Here is an 8236-nt window from a genome sequence, read left to right as displayed (position 1 = left end):
GCATGCTTAATAACTGGTTACTTTTCAGACAAACTAGAGTAATAACTAAAATGATATTTATTCTAAGGAGGGTAAGGACAATAAGGAAATATTAAACTACAGGCCAATATGCTTTATTAGGAAATTGCCGAAGCTATTGGAAAAAAAATATTAAATTCAAGACATATAGCCTTTTAACACAACGAGGAAAACTAACAACAGAACAACATGGATTTATGCCCAATAGAAATACCCTAACTGCAGCCAACTATAATAACGGGAAATAATTGCAATAGAAAAAAGCAAGAACAACAGATCAATATAATTTTAAAGGGATATTTCTAAGGCTTTTGATAAGAAGTTGGCATTTGAGCTGAATATAAAATATTAAATTTGGGACTTAACGAATACTTGCTAAGAATATTGTGTAACTATTTAGATGATAGGAGAGCACAAATTGAAATTGGAAACTTTATGGGAACTATGTTTAATCTTGAGAGTGGAGTACCTCAAGGAGGATGCCTTTCTCCAACACAATATACAATTTATACCTCAGACACACCTCAACTTACCCCCTTTAGCGAATATGTAATGTTTGCTGATGATATTACTCAAATAGCATCATACCCAGGAAAATCAACCCAATTTATGGCACTACACGGTAAGAGCGATAAAAAATTATAAATGATTTTGGGAAAAAATGGAAAATCAGGACAAATAAGAACAAATTCAAGATAATACCAATAGCCAAGATCAAAACAAGTCCAGTAATAGTCGACCAGGAACTATACCCATACGACACTGAAGGCAGGATGCTTGGACTAAAACTAACAAAAAGAGGATATATAACATACTTAAAAGATTAAGAACGACAGGCAACAATAAGATTATCAAAAATAAAACGCTTTAAGAACCTTAGCATTAATAACAAAAAAAGATTTATATAGCCCTTGTCAAATCAATTATGGACTACCCACCCATCCCATTGAACGAGCATTAAAAGGTTACAAACAGTACAAAATATAGCCCTCAGATTTATATATAACATAAAATATACAGACCACATCAATAATGAATAGCTACACAAGAGAGCAAACCTCCTAGCAATCAATGTAGAAATGCACAACAAAGCTGCAAATATTTGAAACAAAGTGACTGAACTCAACACAGAAACATACCAAAATTGGATAAATAATATAGACAACGAAGAATTCCAAGAACACAGTTGGTTTAAATCAGCCGGGAAGAAAGTAATTGAACCACCTCCTGCCCCAATATACACATAAAACATTAATAGAGAGAATAAAAGATGAGAGTGACCTACCAGCTCCACTAAGAACCTGGCAGGCCTCTCCATACAGTGCACCTTTAGACTAACACAACTAACATTTAACTAACACCTTAGCAAGAAGTAAAAAAAAAAAAGAAAAAATGTAACTACCCTCCCAGCTACACAAGGACACAGGCAGATACTAACTCAAAAAAAAAAAAAAAAAAAAAAATATATATATATATATATATATATATATATATATATATATATATATATATATATATATATATATATATATATATATATATATATATATATATATTAATAATACTAATAATAATAATAATGTGATTACCCTCTCAGTTATATCAGCCAGGAAGAAGTAATTGAACCACCACCTGCCTCAATATACACATTTCTACATAAAACATTACTAGAGGAATAAAGATGAGAGTGACCAACCAGCTCCACTAAGAACCTGGCAGGCCTCTCCATACAGTGTACCTTTAGACTAACACAACTAACACCTCAGAAAAAAAAATGTGACTACCCTCCCAGTTACACAAGGACCTGGGCGGGCTCACTAACTCCAACAATAATAAAAATAATAATAAGCAGCATTATATAAATAAACCAATATTAATACAAAGGTCTGACGACCCAAGGGAGCAGAACAAAGATAAAACACCAATAGGAAAGATGAAGCGATCTGGTTGAGCCCAGATTCTTTCTACTCCTACTGTATTTCAGTTTCACCACTTTTCCTTCAATTCCTAATAATCTTCTTTCACCTCTTAACTAATGACTTCGTATCGTATCGTACACTCAGTCAGTCTCAGTGGATAGCCCACCTGCTGTTAACCTCTTAACTTTACCTTGTACTGTACCCTTCTTGCACTCTCAGAGCTAGTGCTATCTTCTCTCCTTATAACCAACCAACCACTCAGTCAGTCTCTCGTCACCTACGTGTTTTGTGAACAAGGTACCTTCAGTCAGACGTTTCGCTGAACCTTCACAATAGTTGTGTGTTACTGTGGTGCAGCTCACGACACTCGTGTGGGCTACTCGTTCGACAAGGAGGAAGTCCATCACCCACCCGCTCAAGATACTCACTTCTTGGCCCACCTGGTGGAGCTGGCCAATGAGCAGGCGAAGATGGACGGAGAGCTGTCCCGAGAGGTTCTTGGACAGCGTGACGCAGGCGGTGATGGAGTCACTTTAACTTTTTCGAATCAGTGGATGACGAACACGATTATAATACTGAAGCTTCATCAGTCGACGTATCTACTACTTATTGTCAAGTCAGTTTGAACTTTCCCTCATCTTAGTGACTCTCTCAGCCTTAGTGTTATTAGAGAAGTTATTGTTGACGTCACTTCTGTTGGTCCGAGACTCAAGCTTACACACTAAAACACCATAAGAGCACTATTGTGGTCACGCATGTAGGCGTGCGTTAAGTTGGAACCATTAATATCCTTGTATAAGTCGTGTGTATTTACTTATAGCTGTTTGTTTCTTTGTATATAATTATAAGAAAACTGTTGCTGCATGTTTAACTACCTACCCCACACTGAAGTATTACCAACCATTTCACTGGAACTTTTCTAGTTTGCTCACGAGAGGACTTTCTAGTTAACATCTCGCTTGTATATTTCACTAAGTATTCGTTGAAAGTTTTCAGTAAGCATTAAGCTGTTAATTTGAAGTTTTTAATTACAAAATGGTTTGTCTGTCCGGGAAGAACTTCAAACTGATAAATGGGTTATTTTAAACTTCTAACTTTGAACTTTTAAAATTTCGTATTTTGGATCGGTAGTTGAACATTGCACTGGTGAGTGATCTTCAACTAAGGCTGAATACATCCATGGATTTTGTTCGTGCTAGAAACGTGTGTACTCCCTGTTCAGTATTATGCTGGCTATATGACCGATGTCTTGTCGTGACTCGGCCAACCTAATTTTCGTAAGCGTGTGACGGTTATGGGAGGATCTATTGACTTGATTTTATAGTCTTTTGAAATGGAGGATTTTAAAGTTGGTGCTTTTGTAGCAGATCCCTCTCTTGACAAACTTGGCCAGCTGTCCCATTGTGGAAATTGCGTCAAGAGGCTGAGGGGTGCTGCTTGAGGCTGTGGGGTGCTTAGAAAGCCACAAGAATAATCAGTGATATGTTCTGATCATACAATTTAATCTTTTGAATACAGTATTTTTTTATTCATCTCCATAGTACATTGTAGCCTAGCTGAATCTAATGTCTTAAAAGATAAATGAAAGCCTACACTGAACCTCATAAGGTGGACAAGTAAAGACACTATATATCAAAGGGGACTCGAAAGAATCTCAATACAGTAGCGAGTGAATCCTCCCACAAGAACCCTACAAAAGTTATATACAACACTGAAGAGATAATCACTTTATACTGTCGCTGTTCACAGGATCTTTAATGATTTTTGCCTTGAGCTCAGCCATCAAGGCAGCATCTGACAGCCCATCGCCCACATACGTTGGGCCAGTTTCCTGAAAGAGGTGTTATGGATTAGTGTAGTAAACACAAAAGGGAGGTACGGACTTGAAAGTATCGGAAGGAACATTAAAGAAGGTAAGAATATGTGATGAAATTGGGAAGAGGTTAAATAAAGGTGCTATAACAAAGATAATTAAATTAGAAATATTTCGAACGATGGGGGTTAGGTGTAAACGGGGCTGCTTATATGGGCCAATAGACCAATTGCATTCTTGTGTTTCCTGGCAGTTGATACGTTTTGTTCTGACCAGCCACCAACTGTTCTTCCTATAGAAAGCCGCTACTTGTGCCAGAGATCGTTCTCTTCCTCTAAAGAAGCGGTTCCCAAAGTTAACAATACGAACAGTCACGCTCTCAATGTTTATCGTGGAGCCGCGGACCTTGACTCAAGTAATTGTGTAAAAGACTCGCCACCCAGTATAGGACTCGGAGCAGATGAGGCTGAGCTGTGGATCAATTATAGTAGAGGACACAATGGATATAGGTTTTTGTGTTTAATGATAATTTCAGACAAAAACAAGAGGATTTTATTCTATGGCTCTTTTCTTGCATTTTACCCATAACTAAGGTATCGTGAGCTGGGAATCAGAAAACTATTAGAAAACGAATTATTGCATTTGTTGCCACCAACCGAATCTTGGGAATTTTATTTTTGCAATAAACAGCTTAGACAATTCTAAGACACTTTTCCCCTATGACGTTTCCCCCACAAACGAACTAGAATAGGTTAGGTAGGCTTGGTTGGTTGGTTAACTAATTAGAAATACGTGGTTGATAATACATAAATACTACTGTATATCATTACTTCCATTACATAAATAATGCACGGTCAAAATAGTCCAAAACAGTCTGTCAGGCCATTTTGCCTAGATCGGTAATTTTGCAGCTGCTTTTTTTAAAGGCATTAACACGTGCAAAGTTCTTTAATAAACTTACGATCAATAAACCTTTACAGTCAGGTCTATTTGGTTTAAAATGGGTACTCGCTTAGACGCCACATGTCTTATTAGATAAAAACCATAAATGTGGGTTTTTCTAAATCACTTACTTTAGTTAAACATTTGATTAGCGCTGGCAGTTGTAGCACCTGGTTGGCCTTGGTACAGTATATACGGCATCACTGCAGACAGTGTCCTATCCCAGTGAAACGGTCTCTGGTAACTTGTGTATGAATCCTACGAGAGCTGAGGTAAATTCAGCTGAGGCGAATTTTCCAACACGACTTTCATGTCTAGGTGTGGCCTCGGATTGTGTCTCTCTCAGATGATGATGAAAATGAAAAAAAGTGGCAAATGAATTTGCTATGAGAGAGGCGAGGAAAGAGATAAGGAAAGAATAGAAACAGGAAGTAAAGTAGTAGCGAGTAATAGCAGGTGCGCTATCCACCTAGCTGAGTCCATGTTATTAGTTGGACGGAGGCCATACACAGCACGCGTCTACTCGCTCAAAAGAGGCTGGGAAGAGGGTGGGGGTGTTAAGCTAGCTATGCATTCATTAGTGTGATGTGTATTAATTTATGTTAGTTAAATAGTAGTGTTATTTGTTCACATATGTATAAAGTAGACACTTTTTTCATAATTGTTTATTTGCTCGATGACGTGGGCTGTTTTTAGTGCCATCATCTGTTTGGCGTTGTCTGAATGTCGGATGATTTGGGTGACGTTATCGGTATAGGCTATGTATTCTCCGTGGGTAGGAGGAGGCATGTCCGACGTGTATATCGTGTAGTGTTGGCGAGAGGTTACTTCCCTGTGGTACTCCGCTGTACAGCTTGATGCTTGGGGAAGTTGCACCTGGCAGACGATCGGAAATGTCAGGGAACGCACCTACTGTCAGGAGAGAGCGGCCAACCCACTGGAACGCTATCTCCTCGACTGCAAAGTCACACAAAGTCTCCGAAACAGAATTCAAAACTTCCAAGAAGAACACACAACACCAGCGGCTACTCTAACCCGAAAGGCCCAAACAAACCTCAGTCACCACTTCTCTGGGTAATCACACGATACCCACCACCCTGATAGTTTAGGAAGTATCCTCCCCCGGCAAGTGCGGACCCCAGTTCGGGGGTCACGCCACTCCGAAACTGACCACGTCCAAGAGTGGGGGTTAGTGGTAAGCGTTCACTGACCGAGGGCCAGCTCACACTTGCAAACCTGCAGTATCCTTTCATATCTGCAGGTAGAACAACCGCCCTCCCCAATCCCATATCGCTGGTGAACCAATTATTCCAGGCACCAGTAAAATAAACAAACTCATACTCCAGCATCTACCAATCAACATGATACACCAACTCAGAAACATTTTAATGCATCACTCGCCTCTGGCTACTTCATACAAAAAGAGGTAAATCCCCCACACAAGTATCAAACTACAGTCCAATTTCTCTTCTAGAAACACCGGAAAAAGCCATGGATAAAATCACGAATCACTAACTGAGAACACACCTTGAGCTTGAAGAGAAATACAATCCCAGGCATTGCCAACGCAATGCACATTAGAGATCAATGTAACGAAGTATTATGGGACGTAGCAAAAGCATTCCAAGACAAAGGTGGGTGTTGGTCCAGACTACCGGCGTGTTTTGTATGGAGAGCATCATATCTGGTGTGTCTGTGAAGATGGCCATCGCTTTCGACTTGGCTGGATTTATCTTGAGTGCAAGTCTGTTGCACTCTTCTTCTATAAGTTGGAGTGCGTGTTGACTAGTCAGTTTCCTCCTCTTACTATGAGCTGTAAGTCGTCTGCATAGCAGAGGAACTTAGCTGTTTGTCTGAAAGGTAATCTGACTAGATTTTCTATCATGACATTGAACAGCGTTGAGCTGAGGATGCCTCCTTGTGGGGTTCCGTGCTCGTGGACCCTGTAGCTTGACGTTGCCCCCTGAGGTGTACTCTTGCTTCTCTCTGGGTGAGGTAATTCTGGATCCACCCGAGAAACCTTCCTTTGACGCCATTTTCGGTGAGTGTCGTTATAAAGGCCAGTGGATTTGCTAGTTCGAAAGCCTTCTCCAGGTCGAGGAAGACCACCAGAGCTGGTTTATTGTCGACTGTGCTGAGTATCTCGGCAATATTGTTGACTGTGCCGGTGTTCTCGGTGTAAGCAATAATGTGAAGGTGTTACCTGCCGACTTTCCACTTGAGTGATGAGAGCCATTCTTTCTCCCGTCTTCGCTCCGCAGGTGAGGAGGGAGATGGGTCTTGGTTTGTATGGTTCTCTGGGCTTTGGAATGGGCTGTATATCTGCCTTCTTCCATTCCGGTGGAAGACTGTGTGCTGTCCATGAAGCGTTGATGACTTGTAGCAAAGCCTCGTGCCCGGCTTCTCCGGCATGGGAAAGTATGGAGTAGGTTATCCTGTCGGCCCCTGGTGCTGTGTACTTGCTTCGTTTTATCGACTTCTGGATTTCTTGCTGGTTGAATGGTCTGCCGGTGTCATCTTCAACATTGCAGGCCTCTTCGATCATCTGGAGTCTGGTCTGTCGCAGACGCCGTTGTGTTTCCCCCGCATGTCTCGGGAGGTTAGGTTTTATAGCAATTGCCCTGGACAGCCATTCACCGACAACTCCTCTTCTAGGCAAGACACCACATACTATCGGGATCCTTCCCCTATCTCTAACCTTCCCTAGCGCCTCCATATACCCCTTGAAAAGTTCCTCACTCCTAACCTTTCCTATGTAGTTACCTTCTACACCAAGACACACTACTGGCTTGGTACCCTTCCCTGACAATACCCTATCCATCCTCTCAGCTACATCATGCCTTATCCCAGCCCCAGAAAAACATACCATAGTCCTACTTTTCCTATCTCTTGCCCAAAAAGTCCTATCTAAGAACCACACCAACTTGGATTCACTGGTAGGGGTTACTGCACTCCACACCCTGGTCAGCTTTCCTGAGTCTGACCCTAGTCCCCTTGGAGAAAACCCACTCTCCACCCATGCTCCTCCTGACCCTCCTTCTCAGGTGTAGCAGGACACCTACCTGAAGGAGTTCAGTCATGAGGGCTTTGTTCTGCCCTTTAAAACGACTCCATATTTTCTTTTACTTTGACAACACAGCATACATACATCGCCTCTGACACTTGATTTTTTTGGGGTTTTCATTTAAGGTTCTTTTTAATTATTATTATTATTATTATCATTATTACCATTATTATTATTATTTTCGCCCCCAAGGCCCTGATGTGGGTCATTGACCAATGCCTTGGGACGAGGAAGGAATAAAGGAAGGCTTTTCCACTTGTGTTTGACCTAAATATACGACCCCAGCATATACCTAGATCACGCGCACCTACAGTGATTTACTTGCATATATATATATATGCACCTTAGCTTTCGTCTTTATTCAAGACATTTTCAGAGGCAACTGGATTACATGGACAGAGAGAGGCTCAAATATACAGGGTGACCTTAAAAACATGAGGTCAGGTCATAATGCTGTCATCCACTAATCCCCACACCAAC

This window comes from Homarus americanus, unplaced genomic scaffold (assembly GCF_018991925.1).
Source record: "Homarus americanus isolate GMGI-L3 unplaced genomic scaffold, GMGI_Hamer_2.0 scaffold45242, whole genome shotgun sequence".
Lineage (NCBI taxonomy): Eukaryota > Metazoa > Arthropoda > Malacostraca > Decapoda > Nephropidae > Homarus > Homarus americanus.
The sequence above is the reverse complement of the archived record's forward strand: the minus strand, read 5'-3'. Positions refer to the sequence as shown.